The sequence below is a fragment of the Chenopodium album genome, chromosome 13, assembly GCF_948465745.1.
Source record: "Chenopodium album chromosome 13, dcCheAlbu1.1, whole genome shotgun sequence".
Classification (NCBI taxonomy): domain Eukaryota; kingdom Viridiplantae; phylum Streptophyta; class Magnoliopsida; order Caryophyllales; family Amaranthaceae; genus Chenopodium; species Chenopodium album.
In genome coordinates this window covers 48,955,098-48,974,508 of record NC_137846.1, presented here as the reverse complement: position 1 = coordinate 48,974,508, position 19,411 = coordinate 48,955,098, and the positions used below count along the sequence as shown (strand labels likewise).

The following is a 19,411-nucleotide window of genomic DNA, read 5'->3' as shown; positions in this document are numbered from 1 at the left end:
TATCTGATGACTTTAGGTATACCTTTCCACAAAATGAAAGGCAAGTTTTGCTGCTGACAGTACAGTCAGTTGAGAAGCACTTAGAGTCAATGGGAAAGTCATTGGCTCATTTTCAGCTGGAACATCTACAAGAAGAAATGCTAGAAGAACTTCAGAGGACAAAGGATATTATTGATGCTTTGCATGCACCTATTCCTCAAGAATCAATTGATTGTAGAGATCAACTAAATTCAGCTCAACAAATTGCCTTTGACAAAATTATTTTTCATGTTCAAGCAGAAAAGCCTGGTTGTTTCTTTGTTGATGGCCCTGGAGGGACTGGAAAGACCTTTCTGTACAATGCTCTATATGCAGAAGTGCGCTTGGCAGGAAAAATTGTGCTTCCAACGGCAACATCAGGAATAGCTGCAGCAAATATACCTTCTGGCAGGATAGCACACTCACGATTTAAAATTCCACTTGATTCAGAAACATCGCTCGCTTGTGATGTTCCTAAACAAGGCAGCTTGGCTGCTTTGATTAAAGAGACAACGTTGATTATCTGGGATGAAGCTTCAATGGCAAGAAAGGAGAACATTGAATCTGTTGAGCTCCTGCTCCGTGATCTCTGTGATCCAGATCAGCCATTTGGTGGAAAAGTTATAGTCTTCGGTGGAGATTTCAGGCAGGTTTTACCAGTTGTTCCTCACAAGACTCAAAGAGAAGCTGTTGCAACAAGCCTGGTTACTTCACATATTTGGCCCTGGTTACAAAAGCTACATCTGACTGAAAACATTAGAGCCAAAGCAGATCCCCCATATGCATCTTTTTTGCTGGGTTTGGGAAATGGCGAGCTTCAGGCAACTGAGAATGCTTTTGTGAAGGTTCCTCCTCACATTGTGAATTATTATCAACAAACCGAGGAACCTATTGATTATCTAGCTGCTGCTGCTTTCCCTGAATTGCAACATCCTGCCTTTACACCAGATATTTTCACAGAAAGGGCAATCCTAACCCCATTAAATGATGCAGTAGACTCAATCAACAATTTCCTGATTGACAAGTTCCCAGGAGAAGCAGTTGTTTATAAAAGTTTTGATAGCATCCTAGATGATAATTGTGCTATCTACCCAACAGAATTCTTGAACCAGCTTGCCCCAGGTGGTATGACACCACACGAGTTGGTTCTAAAAGTTAACAGTCCAGTAATCTTGCTGAGGAATATTGATCCGGCTGATGGCCTATGCAATGGCACACGTCTCATATGCAAGTATTTCAGAAGAAATGTTATTGTTTGTTCAATAGCAATTGGTCATCATAAAGGAGAGCTTGTATTCATCCATCGTGTCAACCTCCGACCTCCATCATCAGCAACATATCCGATTCAGTTTGAGCGTATACAATTTCCTCTGAAGCTCAGTTTTGCAATGACTATCAACAAATCTCAAGGGCAAACACTAAGCCAAGTCATGGTTTATCTCCCACAGCCATGCTTTTCACATGGTCAATTGTATGTTGCATTGTCAAGGGCTAAGAAATCGGAGAAAGTGACTGTGATCACACCCCAGCCTGCTGAAATTCACAACACACCAGTTCTGAAAAACATCGTGGCTTATGATGTCTTGCGACTATCTGGCATAACATGATACAATATGATGCAGGTATTCTAAAATTTCTTCTATACTTATTCATAAAAACAAACATCTTTTTCTTTTTGTTAATTTCATTTCACTATCCTATTATGCAGGTTTGATGTTGTAGATCTTTGGAGTATCATTTTGGTATATAAAGCTTTTTTGTAATATTTATTTTACAATCATTATTGATATATAAATATGCAACATTGAAATGCCTTGCAGTATGTTAGAAACACTATTGCTCTGTTAGTTTACATGCTCCTATTCAAATTGCAGCAACACTATTTGGACAGGTTTACTTCACATGTACATTTCTATTTTCTGTTGCAGTTATTGTTTCACAATTATGCTTTGACCAAGCAAAAAAATGATATTCAATGCACATCTATTATATAATGCTCATTAGGTGCCAAAAAAGACATTATCAAGAATAAAAAAATAATTTGGATATAGTTGTTACCTAACTAGATGTTGAACTGATGTAGTAAATAATGAGCTAAAATTTTCTATGAGATTACAAATAGAGGGGGGAAAAAAAACAACAGGATCAAATACTGTCTTATATTAATTTTTTACAGTATGCCTAGGATAGCTACCACAATCTCATTTGTTGAAAAACCCTTTTTTTTTTCCTTATTACATTGTTATATATAGTGCCCCTACATTCTATTACCCTCAAGACAGTAAAGAAACATAGCTTCAACTTCACAGAATAACCTTATTAACTGCTGGACAATACATTGATTCAAGTCATGAACACTTTTAGTGCAGCCCTTTCTTAGTCTTTCAAACAGGTCACACTCAAGCTTAAAAAAAATGCTTTTTCCCTAGATAACTATAATTATAGCAACACTTCTTTTTCTGCTGCACCCATCAAGCATCACAATAACAACAGATAATACTTAAATCCTAGGATTTATGTGGCCCACAATGATGATTTCCAAAAAGAAACTTCTCCTATTTTAAATTCACATAACATCTTTTTTTTTATAGCTAAATTAGATCAGTAACTGATTACTCTATTATCTACTTGCACATGTAACCTTAGTTTATTTCACTACAAACAACTTATTAACCACTAGACACAACTATGTTTCAGTGCCGATACTTTTATTACTTATAATATCACTTCAGATTTTACTTGTATAATTATTACTCTGCAGATTTCCTTGGGAGAGATTACTCACTACATCTTTTTATTCGATGGACAATAAGCTGTATCAGGACATTCTAATAACCACTAAATTATAAAGGTCATTCAGCTTTAACTTGTCAATAAGCTATTTGCTATTTAAGATTCTTATACTTCTAGAGAGCATTTACTCTCCTTCTATTCTCTGCTGCTTTGCTCTGCTGTTCCCGTGTACCACCAAATTCTGCCTGCCATTGCAGTTGAAGAAGGTAAGCACTTTAATGATGCTTTGCTGAACTTAACATCTACCTGTGCATTAACTTCTTTTCTTCTCATTTATTTACTTGCATGCAATTAAGTTATCTGAATTGCTTTTCATGTGGCCTTAAGTTAATCTGGATTACATCTGCACACATGTTTTTATTAGCTATTTATTTTTGCTTGCTTTGCATTCAGCCAACCTATGTAGCTATTTTACATGCAGTTCTTTACATAGAAAAATCTCATCCTTTAAAACTTACTATCATCTTGCCAGTAGTTAAGCCACATGTACACACTTATTTGTATTATGCCCTTATATTGTTGCCTATATAGAAGATTCTTATCTTTTTAAGCTTATTATCATCTTACCAGTTACTAAGCCACATGTACAACAGTTATTTTGACTTATGCCCTTATATTTGTTACCCATGAGTTGAAAGGACCATGTTCAGTATAATATATATCAGAAAAGCCATGTCTTTAAGAAAGTTGGTTCATGGACATAAAACTATAAAGGGACTTTGGTAGAATCTGTGGTTGACCTACTGTTATTGACTATATTAGTAAGAATACATCTAAAATTTTTAAAAAAAACTTACTCTTGACTAAGGGCTGCTGAGAAAGTTGCTTAAAGAAATAACATCAGATAATTATATGACAAGCTGTATATTATGATATAAATCAGCTCAAACTGCCTATACTATGAACAAAAAGTAACCATATTAAAGAAATTCAAGCTTTCATTTAAACCACACAAGGCCACTTAGAACATTCCACAACCATACACTGAGCACAACTTACTAATTAACAACATAGTACATATAACTAGAAGTAATATATTGTTTATTACTAGAGCAACAACATAAGCCTCTGACTACTTAGAAACACAACTACATTTAAGTTACAAATGCCTTGCTGCAGCTTCAGATACCCTTTAAAAACAACCACCATAGGAAGCATCACTTCCAGGAGAATATGAAGGGCTGGAGTGGTGATGAATGTCACTCAAGTTAAGCGTAGGCTGAGGCTTGTAATTACTGGTCCCCTCTTTTGGTGCCTGTTTCTTTGGGCTAGGCTGCTTATCTTCAGGCTCAAAGCAGAGAGCAGATACCACAGCCTCTAAATCTTCCACCTTTTTCTCTAAAGTAGTGAGCCGTGCCTCCATTGCTTCATAGTTAGTCTGTTTAGGAAGCTCATATCCACTACTAGGATTCACCTTATCTTTCCCCTTACTTGCCATTACTTTCACCTGGAATTAAATAAAAAAAGACTGGAGAAATGTGAATGTGGAATACAAAAATGGTTTGTGAAAATATTGAAGCCTGAACTTCCTTTTATATATGCCTGGGTAACACCTCTTTGTCTAAGGGATATAACCATGCAATAATTATACCTATTTAGAAAGTCATACAAAACCTGCTATGTGCTTAGAATTGCATAGCACTGAACTTAATTTATAATTACAAGTCATTAAAGATTCCTTTTTATATTTTTAGTCACTTCATTGAAGATTCCTTTTTATATTGAATTATAAATGCATGTACACCATATAATACTATAGTTATGCATAGACTTATGCCAAAGTTGCTTATAATATCATAAAATAATAATATTATGCTTTTCTGTTTATATAATACTATAATATTATACAGGTCCGTTACATGCATAGACTTATGCCAAATTTGTTGTAATCTAATTTAAGCACAAATGACTAAACTAATTGTCTTTGTATACTATAGATGAAACCCGAGTACACGCCTTTGAACAAGCTGTCACCTGTAAGCAAGGCATACAAAGTACGTGTGACAGTGAAAGAAAAGTCTCCTATCCGAACTCCTCCAAACAAGAAAAAATTTCAGAAGTTGGTTTTTGAAGATGAAGAGGTGCAGCCTTACCACTCTTCATCATTTCATAGTTATTAATGCTTACAAATCCTATACATGACTTTTACATTTCCATGATACAGGGTAACAACATGAAAGCTACTTTGTTCGGAGCTGAATGCGACCACTTTCAAAAAGTCTTTGAACACAAGAAGAAGTATGAGATAGCTAATGCTCCAGTGCGAACAATCAACCCGAAATTTAGTTCATTCCCAGGAGAATGTGAACTAACTTTCGGCGGAATGACTAAAATTCAACCTATTGATCGAACAGAGGGACCTGTTTTACCTGAATACATCTCCATAGCTGATGTACCAAAGACAAGTGGACCATCAGATCGGTTTGGTATCATCTAAACCTTATCTAACCTACACATAATAATTAAAAACACATCTGCCTCTTGACAATAATGTGCCTATCCATTACTTAATTGACAGATTTGCTTGGAATAGTAGTCCACATGGAAGACCCCCGACAAGTGGAATACAAGTCAGGCAGAGTAGCCGATGTACGTGATATCAGCATAGTCGATGAAAGGTTGCTACTACCCTTTTAAGGCCCCCAAATGCTGCCTGCATTATTATCAAAACCTGCATTCACTGACTTACATTTTGTTTTGCAGCACTGGTTCTCGCCCAATGATCATCTCTGCATGGGGACAGTTGGCCCTTTCTGACTGTGAGCAGCTCAAAGACTGGGCAACCACTTTCTTAGTTGTTAGCTTAACTTCACTGAAGCCTGCTACCCACAAAGGTATAATTTCCTCACCCTTTATCATTGTATACATCATGTAAAAATCAAGTATGCTTATGCAACTTTTCACAGGTTTCTCATTGCAATCAAGCATGTCCACAACAATTGACCCAGCCCCCAGTGGTGAAAAAGCTGATGCTTTACGAGCTTGGTAATCCAACAGCTTTTTATAGCTAAAAACCATTTACACCAATACACATTCACACTTTATTGTACCTAATTCAAGCTTAGGCTAAACTCCTATGCTTAATCAGCTATGTCTTTCTTTGTGTATATTGCTAGGGCCCATGCACATCCAGACATAATTAGTGATTACATGTCAAGGCAACTCGAATTCATGACTATTGGTGCTGAACCAGTTCCAACCACACTTGACAACATCAATGGCAAAACTGCGAGTGCACTCACACACAAATCCTTTTACTAGCTACCTGGTTTTGTATACTAACACAGCTTCATTCAGGTTGACAATACTGTCCAGGAAGAAATATACACACTAACAGTCACAATTCCAGATGCACAACTAGACAATGTTATTGCTTATATTGGCTGCGATAATTGTGGAAAGCGTTGTGGCGTTGCTGCAAATGTGGCCTTCTTTTGCCCACATTGCCCTGACAAAAAATGCACCTCCACTGAAAGGTTCATTCTGCATTCTTATGTTGCACAGCCAACTAACCAAGTCATAATGTCACTTACCATGATTTCATACCACAAATGCAGGGTCAACTTTACCTTTGATGCTGCAGATGACACTGGAACATGTCGCCTCACTGCCTTTGGCCAAGTATGCGAGCAGATATTCAAGCTCAAAACACTTGAAATTTTTGAAAGAAAGATAAAGGTTCTCACCCACACTTATCATAACCCTACATAAAATTATACCATGCAGCTAGCTATCCTGGGTATAACAACACTGGTTTTTGATCTCAGGATGACTGGAAAGACTTTGATCATGTTGCTGCAGCTCTGAAATCCACACCAATGCACATAATCCTTTACCCATCCCAAGCACTGAACAGGGCAGGGGTGCTGCGGTGGGTAGTCCAATCAGTTTCTCATTCTTCTTGAACCCTTGTCCTGCCAATCTGCAGCTTCAAATCAGAACACATCATCCACGATAGCTCCGGCTTATCATTTTGGATGTGTTCTTATTTGAGGCATCCTTGATTATCCTTACTCATATTTGCTACTCAAGCAATTTAACAAGCATTGTCTCTTTAACTCTGAAGTTATATCTTCTTTTGATAATGTTGGTCATATAGAGCAGCTTAAATCTGCTTAGAATTAGGCTTACAAACAATGCCTCTTTTGCTTGCTCAATCCATTGAATGGATTAAACAATTGCCTGTAGTTCAAACTTAATGCCTCTTTCATGGAACACTTTGTTCTTTAAATTATTGCAGGGATGCAATATCTGCTTATGGTTCAGCCTTGCTTATTGTGTGAATTTTGCTGGTTTCTTTATCACAAAAATGATTATTATGATTATCATTTAAATTGCTTTATTTGTGCATGTATTAGACACCTATACTCAATGAGTCAGCCATTTAGATCATTAAATCACTAAGTGCATCAATGTCCAGCTCATCTGTGCATATTAGAAACAAGGTAACAACTACTGCTTCCAGAATCTATGTATCTCCTCCCTGTAAACCATATTAACTAAACGATCCCCTAGATAATTGCATACTTAGCTTGTATATTTATAAAAATTACATATCACACTTTGCATCTCATTTGTTCAACACGCCTGTTGCTTCTTTTGACTAATTGTTAATGCCACATTCTGTATATTCTTTAACTTTAGTTGCTCAGGTCACTTCATCAAGCTCAACATCTGTCTATTTTACTTATTCATACTTAAAGAAACCATGTCACTTGCTTTCATCAAGCATGCAGAAGCTCTATACATATGTAAATAAGACAGTAATCACACTCATTGATAATAATTGAATAGGTAACCAATTTGATTTCACTACAATCTGAAAATACAGTAGCCAACAATTAAAAGCAATACATTTACTTTTTAAAAATAGCTTTAAGAATTTCCTCAAAAAAAAAAAAAAAACAATATAATACCTTTAAGAAAAAAGGTGCATGCCCTTTTGATTTCCAATTTTTATCATAATTTTACAATACCTTTTAAAGAAGCATATTATTATATATTCAATATTTTCACACTAATAAATAATATTGTTTAATTTTTTTAAAAAAATTTTTAAAAAAAACAATTCCAATAATGCTTAGATTTAAGTTCAATGTACTTTGCAATGTTGATTAACTTAAATTTTGCCCACAAAATGAAAACTCAAAAATCTCTTAAATTGTGGTTAACAAAAAAACCAAAAAACCTATTTACCTTTTACTTCTTACCTAACCAAATGAAAACCCATGTTTTTTAAAAACATACTTCTTAACCAAACAAAACAAAAAAAAACCCAACTTATCGACTTACCGCAATCATATTGTAAGTCAATAAAAAGCCCAAATTACAGCTGAAGCCCAATTAGTATGAAATATGTTACAAAACTACAAATTTTTACAAATAATAAAACACGCGGTAAAATGATTGATCGATTACAAACAATTTAACAAAGGTAATTAGGACAATTGGCTTAGCAAGATGACAACCCTAGCAAGATTCACATTTTAAAAACTTGTTTTCTTCTCATAGTGAAAATGAACACACTTTACGACTTCTTATGTTCTTTTTCACCCAACGCGTTGTGACTTTTGCATTATTCATCCCTCCTCCTTTGACAATCTTTGAAAATATTATTTTAGACAAAATATATCCATGTACGCCTTTTTTAAAATATCTCACTAAGCAATTTCATAGTATGTTACTTTTACAAGTTTAAGCTTATAAAGAATTTTAGCTTAAATGTAGGTTTTTAATAAACAATTATTATGGATTAAATGAATATTAGCAAAAAATTACATCATATTTTAACATCATTTGTTTTACAATAAAAGGTTTTACCAATGTTTACTTACACTGACCATTACTAATACCGAACCATTTGTCAAATAAAAATGCACTTTTACAGTTTTTTGTGAGATGGGTCTTAAAATTAATAAAATTGCACAGTTATTTTACCTTTAGAACTTTCCTATATTCCCAAATCGCATATGACATAGTAAAAATGAACGCACTTTACGACTTCTTATGTTCTTTTTCACTTAACGCGTTGTGACTTTCGCATTATTCATTCCACCTCCTTTGACAATCTTTAAAAATAATATTTTAGACAAAATACATCCATGTACCCTTTTTAGAAATATCTCATTAGCCAATTTCGTAGTATGTTACTTTTACAAGTTTCAGATTATAGAGAATTTTAGCTTAACTGTAGGTTTTTTAACAAGCAATTATTATGGATTAAATGAATATTAGTAAAAAATTACATCGTATTTTAACAACGTCTGGTTTACAATAAAAGGTTTTACAAATGTTTAATTACACTCACCGTTCCTAATTTCTAACCATTTGTCAAATAAAAATGCAATTTTTCAATTTATGTGAGACGGGTGTTAAAATTAATAGCTCAGCATACTTATACAATTCAAATCCCGATTTACACGTGTTAATAAATGTTGTGCATATAAGAAAATTTATAAAACGACTATTTTCAGCTTTAAGATTGTTTAGAGCAAGTACACTAAAGTTGTACTATGTAAATCTATATTCTTTTACATGTTGGAATAATTGTAGAAACTGCTATTTGATTGGTCAATTGAAACGTTTGGGCTGCGTGGTCCATATATTCTGCTCTGCTTCTCTTGTCTGCTTACATCTTCTTTTCCTCTTTCCTTTTTCTACAACAATCCTCTTTCTCTATCTCTGCAACAATGGCCAGCACTGACAACACAGCTACTTCTGGGAAGGTCTTTGCACCACCGACATGGAGACCTAATGAGTCAAGATCAAAAACAGAGAATGTCGCAAGCTTTCGTGCATATGTGTCGGAGATGACGGAGAAGATGAACAGTCATCTACAATTTCTAGAACAAGGAATTTCAAAAGTAGGGAAAAAAGAAAACGAAAAAGGTGAATCAAGCAAGAAAAGGAAAAGAGAAATTCAGAAAAATGGTTGTGGAGATTGGCCTGTCATAATTGTTGAATCAGAGAGTAATGACATTGAAAGGCATCCAAATGACGGAGGTGAAGCACAAGGGCATGAGGAGGATGCTCAAGAGAAAAAAGGCACTGAAGAAGATGGAAGGGTAAAAAAAAGCGAGTCAGAAGAGGAAGCTGAAGATACTGAAGAAGAAGAGAAGACCAAGGAAAGTGAGACCGATACAAATTCTGAAAGTGATGTGAATTCTGAGTCTGAAACTCAGAGTGAAGAAAAAGCTGCTATAGAATCTGATGATCCATTGGAGTCAGAGAGCAATCAATATGATACTGATGATGATGATGATGATACTGGAGCAGATTCTGGGAATTATCAGCAAGCAAATCAAGAAACAAGTGAAGACTCTTCAATGTTTTCTATGAAAATTCCTGATTAAAAATTGTCTCAGAGAATTAGACACCATTGTTGTTTTTTGTTTGTTAATGGTGTGGTGTTTTTTGGACAAATTTTAGAAGTGGTAGCAGATTTAAACTTTGTTAGGAGTTTTTTTGTAAGTGATAGTTTATGGTTATTCTATTAATGGTTAGTGTTAGTAAATATACTAATTAAGCATGTACCTAGGGTCCTGACAAATGTGTAAGCAAAATTATCTAATCAATATGAAAGCATGGTATATTTGCAAAATTTCAGAGTGCCATAATAGAATATAATATACAAATCGTAGATGGAATACACAATCAAGAGTTACCAGTCAATGGAATTCAGCAGTGTAATGCAAAGCCAATGGAGAAAGCATATTTGATCATATTTTTGGACCAGGTTTAGAAGTCTTAGCAGATTTAAAGTCTGTAAAGGATTATAATTGATCTGCTAAGTATAGTGATAATCTATAACTAATCTATTAAGGGTTTATGTTTTGTAAATGTGCTAGATAAGCATGTACGTAGCGTATAAAGATTTATTATTCTATGAAATATGAAAATATGGTGTTTTTGGAAATGCAAATATTATCTCTTTGCTTATTTGTTGCTAGCTCTTGTGCCAATATATGCATGTGTAGCATCACTTGTTAGCTCTACAATCTTGGGTGTATATGCAGCAACAATGCCTACAGATACAGAGGCAGTGGATGCAAAGCTGCTACCTGGTTGCGACATATTAAACATGAATCTGAATTTAAAATGCACATTAGCATTTCTAAACATATATTGCACAACTAGACCATTCAATACAGCACATACACTTTAAAACAAGCTTACATTTCATACACCTAGACAGCTTAGTTATTACAACCAACTTCTAACAGAAACTACTAATACTGCAACATATTAGCAAAGTGTGCTTGCTTAGTCTCCTCCATTAAAAGCTCTGCCTATCTCATTACCCCTGGCCACCACCAATGCCCCTTGACAGCTTCACTTTCTTCATCTTTCTCAACTAACATATCATCTTGGCTATCATTAGTTACCATAACATTTTCAGCACCTTCAATTTTGTGCATTTGTGCTTTGCTTAATTGCACAACAGGCAGACAATTATTGTCAGAGCTTGTACTGCTCTTCATGAGCCTCTTCCCTGTGCCAGAGTTCCTGATCTCCGAAATCTCATCTGATAATTTATTCAACTTTCTTTTTAGCTTGCCTATTCTTTTCTCAGCATGAACTCGAACAGCCCGTGCATCAGATAGCTTGCCCTTTAGCTTAGCTTCCCTAAGTTGTAAGCCTAGAAGCCTAGCTTGGACATCGCGGTCTTCACCAACTAGACAATCACTGCCATTTCTCCCCATGTAAGAAGAATTACTTGATAAGATATGTGTTCAGAATTGTTGTTTAGTTATAATTTTCATGTGAGTGTTATTTATCAGTGAGAATGAGATCACATCTTTGTAGTAATATTACCTTTTTGTTCAAAGGATGAGCTCTGAACATTTTGAGGAATGATAACAGGATGAGAATTCAAGGAAACTGACTCAGAAGAAGCAGCATTATCTCAAGATCTCAAGATTGCTGAATCAGGCATAGAACTGTGTATGATAGGAGAATGATTATTATTGATCTCAAGATCAGCATGAAAAGAATTTTGTGAAACTTGAGATGTGACAGAAGGCGAAGTCACACTCTCAAAACCAAAATCAACAATATGAGCAAGAACAGGACACATAAGAATATCTTGTTTTTCAGACTTATAAGGAAAAGTATTCTCAAAGAAGAATACATCTCTAGACACAAATGTTGTATAAGAATTCAAATCATACAACTTGAAAGATTTTTGACCAAACATAAATAATCCATTGAGATAACAAGAGCTATAGAACAAACAATGACATTTCTTCTGAAATACTTGCATATGAAAAGGACACTCTGCAATAAAACTTCAGCCAGTGTTTCCTATTTTCAGGCCGAATCAAAGCCAACCCACAAACCTTTGCCTAACATATAACACCCAATATTGCATTGTTCAATAACACCTAGACACAAACAAGTAATCACAGTCACTCACACTAAATAACAAAAACTAAATAGCAAAAATGAGGAACAAAAAAATTAAAAATTCAAAGATTAGCAACCAAAAGCATATATTCTAATATTAACAAATATTCAGCCAAAATACTTATGATCCACCACGATCATAAAATCAAACATGCTAGAATACTTAATCAAAATTAAAAACAAGTAACATTGTCTTTACAGATTTTAAAACCCCTACATTCATATCAACCTAGCCAAAGTACTTTTAAAAATAACTAAAAATGCTTAATCGGAATCAAAACCGTAATATCCATCATCGCTTCCATAAATGTCAGTAGAGTCCGATGAATTGCCCTGCTCCTCAGCTTCTCCCTCTTCATCTTCTTGCTCCTCTTCAGACTCATGTTCCTCGTTTGCTTGCACCTGTTGCTGCCCCTTCTGCCCTGCACCAGCACCCTCGCACCCAACAGCAGGCTCATCTTCTGCTGGTTCAACAAGTACAGCAACCGTAACATCAATCACATGCTTCACCATGCTTTCATTATCGCTGATATCCATATCAGCATCCCCTGATTCAAACCCAGCACCAAACACCAACTTTGTGCCGCTACATTGACCCCTAAACTTAGATGGCTCACCTTGAACCCCTTCAATCCTTCTCATTCTCACAGGCTCTTCATCAGTATCACTGTCAGTATTGACTTTAATTAGAGTATCGTAGTTGCTTCCGAGTTCAGGTTCCTTACCCTTACTTCCGAGTTTTGCCTCTTCAGCCTTGCTTTTCTTTCGAGCAACCTCATCACACTTGGCTATCTGTGCATCACAATCTTTCGTAGCATCCAACATTTCATCCATCTTCTTTGACGCTTGTGCTCGAATTTCCGCCCAAGCCACATACTGACCACGGAGACTATCTTTGCGCTTCGGCAGAAAATTACGGTACCAATCATCAAAGATCGTATCATTATCACCATTTCCAGCCATTGTAAAACTTAATTTTCAATTGAGGATGAGAGAAAGAAAATAAAAGAGGAAAGAAAACCTTTTCAACTTTCACAGAGAGGAAAAATGAATTTGGGGATATATGAAGATAATGACGACTCTTCCAATTCTTCCTGCAAACCGTCACTCACTCTTCCTAACATGTCTTTTCATTTGTCTATCATAGCATGCAGAAGCACAAAATAAGTTGCACTGTTTCATACAACCCACGTGTACGAGAATACATTCGGATTATAACTTTACATATAAATAATTCAATTCCAACGATTTTAAAAATTGTTACAATAAATTTAGCGCATAGGAAAATCAAAAAACAAAACTATATTTAAACAAATTATAATTTCCCCAGCAACTTTAAAGCACTCATTTTTTTACAAAAACTCCTTTCCATAACATTAAAAGGCTTATTTTTTTTAAAACAAAACTACTTCACTTTGTGTCACTTAAAATAAATAGTCTAACATATCGTATATCATATATAAAATCATAGTGTAATTAAATGGCTTTTTTACCAATATTATCGTAACATATTGTATATCATATAAGATATATATAATTGTTTTTTTTTATAATGACAACAATAGTCTCCACTACATTTATGGTATGCAAAAACACCTATCCGACCAAATACTTTGTTAAAGGCATACCTATAAATTTATCACAAAAAAATATATGTTTATATTATATAATTTATATAACTCCAAAAATGAAAAAAAAAAAAATGATAACAACAAATTGACTAGAATTAGATAACAACAAATTTGGCATAGGTCTCGTAGCTTTCTGTAATTTAGTCTACACCTGATTCAAATACAGAAATTGACTAAAATAACAATGATTTAGTACCTACGAAACTAAAATACAGAAATTGACTAAAATAACAATGATTACTTCCTTACATTACAATTGGCAACCACACTCTTTGCAATTCATCTCAAAATTTACCTTCCAAATTTGCAAAAGCCCAAACATTGGCCCATACCACAATGACAAATAAAAATATACAATCTTGCTATAATTTTTTCTAAATAAAACAAACAATTATAAATCAAATAATATATCAAAGTCCATTCAACCAAATCACCTTTTCACTTCACACAAAGCATCATTATTATTACTTATTTAAAACGGCCACACAGATTTTTAATCTAAACTCAACACAAATTCGAAAAACTAACACGTAAAAGCCCCACATTGTCTCATTATATACAAGAAAAACATACGACGCTTCACACTAGCATCGCGCGCGTAGCGCGCGCGGGTCCACCTAGTTTCCCCAAAAGCGTGAAATTAAAAGAAAAAAACATTTTGATGAGAATCCAAGCACTTCATCAAATGCTCCTCTATCTCCGGAAGAATCATTTAGAGTTGATTACTTTCTTTATATTGTTGATCAAGCTATTAGTTCTCTTTATAAAAGATTTGAGCAATTTGAGGAATATGAAAATATTTTTGGTTTCTTATTCACTCCTCAAAGGATGAAGTCATTGGATGATTTAAGTTTGAAATCCTCTTGTTTGAATTTTGAAATGGCACTTATGTCTAATGAAAAATCAGATATTGATGGGAATGAATTATTTGTGGAGTTGAAGTTGCTTAAAGAAATTTTGCACAATGACATAAAAGGACCCTTTGATATTTTGATATTTTTGAATGATGTATGTTGTTTTCCTAATGCTACTATTGCATATAGAATTTTGTTGACTATTCCTGTGACAGTTGCAACTGCAGAAAGGAGTTTTTCAAAGTTAAAGCTATTTAAGTCATATCTTCGTTCTACGATGCTACAAGAAAGACTTAATGGATTGGCGATGATAGCAATTGAGAATGATCTTCTAGAGAAAGTGGAATATGAAGACTTGATTGATGATTTTGCCTCAAAGAGCGTTAGAAGAATATCACTTTTCAATTAAATAGAAGTTAATATAGCTTAAGTTGATATGAGCCTTGAGTTGTATTTAGTTACTATTATCAACATGAATTAAATATCCGAATTTAATTTTGCGTAATTGAATATGTCATTGTTATATGAAAGCATTTTTATTTTGCAATGTATATATAGGAAAATTGTGCATTGCCAAAATTATAGATTAAAAAAATGTATAATTTTAACATTATTAAGGGCCCCTTTTTCGATTTGGAACAGAGCCCCCAAAATCAATACTACGACCCTGGTCCTAATGACACTTTCTAAGGACATGGCACGAAATTTGTCAGAAAATAGGTGCGCTCCTTCTCACAATTGAAGAGAAACTACGCTTTACACTATCCTTCATCAGCTATGTTTTACAGTTGAATATGGAGTAAATACAAATTGAAGGTACTAACGTTTGACAAAAGTTGCACATAAGGTACTAACGTTTCAAAAGTTGCAGATAGAGTACTCACCACATAATTGACCTTCTACAACAGATTAACCAAACAAAAAAAAAAAGAAAAAAAAAAATTCTGACATTAATAAAGAGGGAACTGAAGTTTGTAATTGTTCAAGAAATCTATCAGTTAAATTATAGCTGGTACAACTCCAAAAAAACTGACTTCCATATATACTCATCTCCATAGCCATCTTGTCTACCTTGCATCTATTGAAGAAAAAAAAATCAGAAGAAGCTAAGCAATTACAAAAATTACAGGAAATACAAAATACAAAGTTATTTTTTTTAAAAGAGTACATGTCTAAAAATTACAGGAAAATCAACAAAAATAAGTCTAATTATAAGTTTCGGTAACAAATCAACAAAAATAATAATTTCACAGCTAATAAGTCTAAAAATTATAAGTTTGGGTAACAAATCAAAATTATCCTCAAACAATTCAAATTCAGAAAACAATTTGAAAAGATAAATTTGTAGATAGTAATAAATCAAATTACCAGAAATACATGAATAATCACTGGAGTAATTGGATAGTACGGAAACAATCGATTTACTTGAGCTTCTGCAACTGTAAATAAATGAATTAGTGTAGAAACAGAGAATATTGGTCTTGTTTATTGATACAATGAGCAGCAAATATATAATACAATGTCTGACTTCTACTAAGCCTAGTCGAATACCACTAGCTAAAGCATGGGCTAGAAGATAAATATGGGATATAATATCCTAGAGAATCAATTTATATCCTTGATGATCAAATATTCCCAAATCAATTAAATATACTCCCAAACATTTCCCTAAAATATATCGTAATAATTAGAAACTACATTAAAAATTAAAAAAATGCAATGAAATTAAATTGGGTGAAATTAAAGATACCTTTGGGAGAGTGATGGAAATGGGGAGGTTTTAGTTTTCATAGAAGCAATTGAAGAACAAGTAAAATAGGTTGAAATTGAAGCTGCCACCATTTTCGTGATTTCTGGGTGCTTGGAAGAGTGAGTGTGTTGAAGAGGGAGAAAGGTGAAAGGTAATGATATTTTTCCTTTCCCAATGTACAAATTAGCCTTTTTTTTTCCCTTCCCGAAACACACGTGTCCCTATTTAATTATTTTGCCTTTTTATAATAAACCAAAAACTTGTTTCAACCGGTTTAACAAGTTTTCACCGGATTGCTTACCTCTAATAACAAGTTCAGTATCCTTTGTGCAACTTTTGAAACGTTAGTACCTTATGTGCAACTTTTGGCAAACGTTAGTACCTTCAATTTATATTTACTCGTTGAATATGGTAATTTTATTGAATCGAATGTATTTTAGTAGCTCAGCTCAACAAATATGAGTTAATTACCAAATCTAATGATCACCCAAAACCGACCAGGCGCAACCACCAAACCCAAAACCCGCAACCCCCCACCTCCCTCCCCTCTCCCCGAAATCACCACCAGTCACCCTAACTATGAAGAAAAAAAAAGGCTTAAATTTGAAAAGTATTACCTTGTCATTGCTAATTTGGGGGTTGATTTGGTTAAATTTAACCATAAAAACTCTAGATCTAGAGTTTTCATGGTTAAATTTGACCATAAAAACCTCAACTTTAAGCTTTAATGGAGGGGGAAGTGGCGGCGACGACTTTAATATAGGTGGAAGGGGCGGCAACGACTTTAATGGAGGAGGAAGTGGCGGCGATCCGGTCCTATGGTGGTGGTGGTATGGTGGTTGTGAGAGAAGAGAGAGAAGATTGGTGGTGAGGGTGGCTTGAAAGAGAGGAGAGAGAAAATAAGGTGGTGGTGGAGTGGTGGTTGTTAAAGAAAACAGAAAAGAGAGTATAGGTGAAGGTGAGGAGAGAGAAAATATGGTGGTGTGGGTGGTGGATCTGATTGTGAGGGAGGAGAGAGAATGTGTGTTAGTGTTTTTATTAAGGGTTAATTAAGTTAACTTAATCAGTTAATAATATGTAGTTAATGTGTTAATTAGATTGAAGTAAGGGTTTTTTAGTAAATTTACTCAAAAAAATTTACTATATAAGGAAACTTTTTTTTTTGTTGCACAGAACTTATTGTTGGGTTAATCTCCCCAAATCACATATTAGTAGTATTATTATTATTATTATTGTATTGTAAAAAAAAAAAAAAGAAAAAGAAAAAAAAAAGAGTGGTGGTGGAAGTATCCTTGGCCTCCAAGGTGAAGTAGTTAGTCATACTTTTATTTCCTAGGTGCTAGAATAGGTAGTAGACTTTGACTAAGGTGCATTTATGCTTAGTTGAGTACCTTGGGGAGCAAGGCCTTGTATGCCTATTTAAAGAGGCATGTAATTGAGTTTGTGGCAAGAAGTAGAGGTGAAATACCGTGGAGTGAGAAGTAGTAGTAGTGTGAGTGTATTAGTGTTGAAGAATACACAAACACAAGTATTAGAGGGAGTAAATTGGTGTGAGGCAAATACAATATTAGTAGGAGGGTGTGTAGGATTATTTAGTGGAAGTGCCATTGTGAAGGGTACTAAGTAGCACTTTGTCCTAAACACATATTGTCTAATATTGTAGTTGTAGTGGTATCCTTTGTACTCCCAAAATATTATAGTGACGTTTCATCCCTTGAGATCGGGATCGTGGTTTTTACCTAGTTCAAGAGGGTTTTCCACGTAAAAAATAGTCATATTTTTCTTTATTTTCATACTTTATTTTTCTTTCAGTCGATAAATTTTATCTGTTACTCTATTCCCAACACTTATAACGTCCTAAAATGACAATTGTTGCACATAATGCGTAACGGAGGAAGTATATGTATACTTGAGCTAGTAGCCTAGTTCTAGTTGAGCCTAAAGTCAAGTCAGCTGTTTGTTTTTCTGAAAGTAGGCCACAGAATTGAGTAACTTGTATGACTTTAAATTTGCTTAGAATATTATGAAAATAAGCCACAAATTTACCAACAATAAAATCACAGAGAGATTCATCAGAACGATATAATGGTGAAATGGTGAATCGAAATGATGAATTACGACATTCATTCATAACAACATATTTAGTAACTAATGTGGTAATATAGTTATATAGATACGAGTACTATTGTTCATCCCTTGCAATCCCTTTTGAACAAGTCTCATTATTTTATCTATCCATCTTTACGAACCACCAAAATTAATTAGTTACACTTGTTATAAGTAAAACTTTAATTAAGATTACTTCCCTTTGAGAGCAAAATAAAATGTTAGCTGTGTGAAAGTAAAGTATGGTCAATGTCAATCTAGATTTTCCCATGAATAATAATATTGGTAATTATATCTATGATTTGAACTTGATTTTGAACCGCTCAAATACATACGAAGTACTGTAGCTAATACAAGTTTTAAGAATACTTTTGTACATTTTCCGGTACACGATATATTTTTTTTTTTTTTTTTTTTTTTTGGAAACAATAAAAGATACTACTAATTAAGGCCCCGTTCTTTAGAGCTGCTTTGCTCTGCTGAAATCTGCTCTACTCTGCTTTAATCTGCTATGCTCTGCTTAAAAATAGTACTTAAAAATAGCTGCTTCAATCTGCCCTACTCTGCTCTGCTCTGCCCTGCTCTGCTTCAATCTGCTCTGCTCTGCTGAAATCTGCTTTGCTTTGCTCTGCTCTGCCCAGAAGCTCAAAAGAACAGGGCCTAACTTGTTCAACTAAAAATATTGATGATATTGTTTAGTAAATCAGCCCACGCGAACACGGACTTACTGTAAAAAAAAATATTCAGCCTTCTCAACCCACTACAAAAAAAATGAGAATAGACAACACTTAAGATTGCAACACTTACAGAAATGTTACTCTTAATAATCTAACGCAACAATATTTATTTGTTAC

The 19,411-nt window shown here is 34.3% G+C and overlaps 2 long non-coding RNA genes across 2 annotated transcripts in view; one reads left to right on the top strand and one right to left on the bottom strand.

Annotated features, from left to right (window-relative positions):
* LOC145576787 (uncharacterized) overlaps positions 1 to 15,213 on the top strand; it is a 28,291-nt gene extending 13,078 nt beyond the window's left edge. Inside the window, exon 3 of the long non-coding RNA XR_014098554.1 lies at positions 14,917 to 15,213. This is a non-coding gene — a long non-coding RNA (uncharacterized LOC145576787). The remainder of the gene's footprint in view (positions 1 to 14,916) is intronic.
* A 414-nt stretch (positions 15,214 to 15,627) lies between these two features.
* LOC145576786 (uncharacterized) lies at positions 15,628 to 16,601 on the bottom strand. The gene is made up of 3 exons (XR_014098553.1): positions 16,452 to 16,601; positions 16,070 to 16,134; positions 15,628 to 15,779 (listed from the first exon to the last, which is right to left on the bottom strand). It is a non-coding gene; the product is annotated as an uncharacterized LOC145576786 (long non-coding RNA).
* Positions 16,602 to 19,411: the final 2,810 nt, after the last annotated feature.